Here is a 4,077-nt window from a genome sequence, read left to right as displayed (position 1 = left end):
GCACTCACATTCCTTGGATTTTCCACCGTTTGTGATGGAAGCTTGTCAGAATTCTGAGCTTGTGCCTGGTTTAGCTGAGTGGCCATCTGCCCCATTTGATTTGTCAAACTCTGGATTGAGGCCCTAGTCTCCTGCTGAAATTGCCTATTTTGAAGGGTCATCATCCTGACTAACTCCTCCAATGAAGTAGAAGAAGAAGGTGCAGGTGCTGCAACAGGAGCTGGTGTGGGTACAGGTGGAACAGGTGGAACAGGAGCAGCTTGTGGTGCAGGTGCAACTCTTTGTTGCGGAGGTGGTTGCACATTTTGAAATTGTTGGGGCTGCTGGTTACCCTGGTTTCCCCATCTCAAATTAGGGTGATTCCTCCATCCTGGATTATATCTGTTGGTTGACAAATCATGGTGGTTTTGTTGTTGCTGTTGGGGCCTATTGTTGTTGAAAATATTTGCTGCATAGGCTTGAGGGGTATCCACTGGTGTAGAAGAAGAAGCCTGTTGTTGCAATGTTGGGCAAGAGTCTGTAAAATGATCAACAGATGTACAAAGGCCACAAACTCTTGTAGCTGGAGCTCTCTGATTGGAAGCAAGTTGATTGACCAGTGTAGTAAGAGCATCAATCTTACTTTCCAACTTCTTTGTGTACTCGGCTGCTCCTACATCATGAACACCTCTAACAACTATGGCATCACTCCTTGTGCCAAATTGTTGAGAATTTGAAGCCATGTTCTCTATCAGTTGTCTGGCTGCAGCTGGGGTTATGTTACCAAGGGCACCACCACTTGCGGCATCAATCATATTTCGATCCATGTGGTGCAAGCCTTCATAAAAATACTGCAGGAGGAGATGTTCAGAAATCTGATGGTGTGGACAGCTTGAACAGAGATTCTTGAACCTCTCCCAATACTCATAAAGGGTCTCCCCAGATTGCTGCTTGATGCCAGAAATCTCCTTCCATATGGCTGTTGTCCTTGAAGCAGGAAAGAACTTGGCAAGGAACAATCTCTTTAGGTCATCCCAGCTTGTGATGGACCTGGGTGCTAGGTAGTACAGCCAGTCTTTCGCATTACCCTCCAAAGAATGAGGGAAAGCCTTCAAGTATACATGGTCCTCTTGTACATCTACAGGCTTCATGGTGGAACAGACGACATGAAACTGCTTCAAGTGTTTGCACGTGATGTGACCCCACCAAGCCCAATTGCACCTTCAAGCCCAAGCCCAAGCCCAAGCCCATTAAAAGGCCCAATTACAAGATCAATGATGAAAAAGATTCAAAAGGGCCTCCCATTAGATGATCACAAAATCAATGGGCTTCTCACATTCTTTACATGGGCCAAAGAGATCACAAAGACTTGAAGAAGTGCATGTAAATCTAGTAGTGTAGATTTAAATTGGGCCATTGTTTGGGCTTTGCTTTCCAATAATACATAAGACATGAAAGGAACATAGGATGGGTTAAAATTGGGCTTGGCCCAATTCTCTTCATACATGGCCAAGATTTTCAAGACAAGGAGGCTCATTTGCTTCATAGTTTGACTAAAGTTGGTCATCACATCTAAAGGCTAAGAATCCTTCTTGTTCTTCAAGCCAAGATCCAAGGGGCATGATCTTATCTCCTTCTCCTAGCTTGATCTAAGGGCCAAGATCAAGGCCCACTCCATCCAATGGCTCTCCTTTCTCATGTGTAAATGGCTTCATATAAAAGCCAAAATTTCACTCATTTGTAGACACTCTTGAAATTTTATGCAATAGATGCAACTTGAGTTGAGAGCACTCCTCCCTCTATTGCCTTTGAGAGTCACCACTTTCTAGAGATTTCCTCTCTCTACCTCTAGCCACCTTCCTTAGGCTAGCATAGATTAGGAAATCACACTAGTGCAGAATTCTCATTTTACCTCGCCTTATATGCCTCGATTGGCCAGGAACCGAAGCATATAATGGCGCGGTGGCATTTTTGCAATTAGAGCCAAGTTTTAGGCCTCGGTTCTCCAAATACCCGAAGCCAAAAAGGGGTATAGGCCCCGGTTCGCCCAAAACCGATGCCAAATAGTGGTATAGGCCTCGGTCCAGTAAGACTCGAAGCAAAAAAGTGGCTGGACGTTAGCTGTTTGGCCTCGGTCCAAGGAGACCCGGTGCCAAAAGGGGGTCTATGGCTTCGGTTCCCCTAACAACCGAAGCCATAGGGTTTATTTAGGGTTCGAATTTCGTGAACCATTTTTCTTCCCCGCGCCTGCGCCTCTGCAACTCATCCCCCTCGCTCTCTCTCTCACGCGCTCTCTCTCTCTCTCTCCACAAAAATGGTGTCTTTGCAGCATCCCACCACCGGTGACGCTGGTGGAGTTCACGACCGGAAGTACGCGGGGTGCGTGGCGGAAGATAAACTGCTCCACCATTGGATATGAGTTTCGTTGATGGCTTATGGGTCTCGTGTGGACACGTGCAGGGAGTTTGTCATCTGAGTTGGGAGGTTCTTCCAGGGGGTTGGACGTGAACGCGCAGCCGCCGCAGGCGGAGGATGAGGCGGAGGAGGTGGCAGCGCTGTCATCATCTCCGAACAGCGCAGCTTCGTAGTTTCAAATGGATCTCTGCATATACAACAGAGGAGGGAGTTTCTACAAAAGGAACTACGAGGGTGAAGCTTATGATCAAAGGGCCTCTTCAAGAGCCAGCGATGAGGACGATAACAACGGTAGCGGCGGCGGAATCTGCCCTGGACTGAGGCTCCTACCAGTGATGATTGCGGAGATGAGGTGGTGGAGAGTGGATCGCCGCCGGAAGTGAAACTGGGTATATGGCACCGGTTTTGAAATAACTGAGGCATAAAAATGGATATAAGGCTTCGGGTGATAACCGAGGCCAAAAGGGGTACATTTTGGCCTCGCCCCAATATACCTCGGTTCCAGACCCGAGGCAAAATGCGAAAAATAACCGGGGCAGAAAGCCCTTACTGCACTGGTGTCCTATCACCTCTTTCACCTTCCATTGCTTGCAAGTGCCTTCCAACTTGCCTCCATTCCTTCATCCATTTCCGTTGCCCATGGAGCTCTTCATGCACCTTTGGAGCTCCACCATAATGGTATCAAGAGCCATCAAACCATGGTCTCTCAAGGTTTGGTAAGGTTCTTTCCTAGTCTTGTGTTTCCTTCATTTTCCGTCTTGTTTTCATCATCATCTTCTTATTTTTTTGTTTTTCTTTCACTTCTACCGTTCAATGTCTATTATATTGTGTTTCTCCATTGATTCCATGCAACTATGAGACTACAAGAGTGTTCTACACTCTATTTGTAGATTTCCTTGCTTGCTATGGGATTCAGCCAATTGTCTGGATCGTGGGATATCATTGAGAAATAGGAATCTGTGTTATCAAAAGATTTCCTGCGATTCTTTCTAGTATGGAATGAGTCAATCATCCACTTTGGTATCTTATTGAACAAAAATGGTGATATTGTTCCTCCATTGATCAAGAATTTCGATTTTTGGGAAGTATCTTGGTCATCCAATAATAAGGGTTTCCTTTTTTTCAAATGAAAGATTTGAAGACCTATTGATTCTAATAACTGATTACAGAGTGGATCATTCGGACCTTTCAATTCATAGATGTGGATCTCGGACCTATGAATGGGGATACCCCCAAAACTCACAAATAAAAAAGAAGGAAGTGAGTTAGACAAAAAGAGAAGAAACTTGGGCAAAAAAAGAAGTAACTTGGACAAAAATAAACAAAGTGACTTAGACAAATCTTTTTTGTCGATAACCTCAGACCAATCAATCGAATATTGATTAATATGTAATCGATCGAACACTACTTGAAAACGGCTATTCTGCTCAGAAATGAAATAGTCCAAATGTTCCTGGAAATTCTTGCTCCCATTGGACCATTTGTATCTATATACATTAGGATCCCAATTCATAGATCTCTCCGTTCGAGAAATCAAAATAAGAGGATCGAACCACTTCTTCTGACTCTTTTTCAAATTTGATAAATGTTGGTTGATCGTGTATTTCATTCTAGTTCGATGATTCAGAGTATCATTTCCTATTTGATACCTTTGAATTCCATATTCGAAGTTGCAATTGAATC

At 44.5% G+C, this 4,077-nt stretch overlaps 1 non-coding gene across 1 annotated transcript; it reads left to right on the top strand.

Annotated features, from left to right (window-relative positions):
* Positions 1-851: 851 nt before the first annotated feature.
* LOC114180048 lies at positions 852-960 on the top strand. The gene has a single exon (XR_003603623.1). It is a non-coding gene; the product is annotated as a small nucleolar RNA R71 (small nucleolar RNA).
* Positions 961-4,077: the final 3,117 nt, after the last annotated feature.

Source organism: Vigna unguiculata, chromosome 3 (assembly GCF_004118075.2).
Source record: "Vigna unguiculata cultivar IT97K-499-35 chromosome 3, ASM411807v1, whole genome shotgun sequence".
In the NCBI taxonomy this organism is placed as follows: domain Eukaryota; kingdom Viridiplantae; phylum Streptophyta; class Magnoliopsida; order Fabales; family Fabaceae; genus Vigna; species Vigna unguiculata.
Note: the sequence above shows the minus strand (reverse complement) of the source record. Positions and strands in the feature narration are given on the sequence as shown.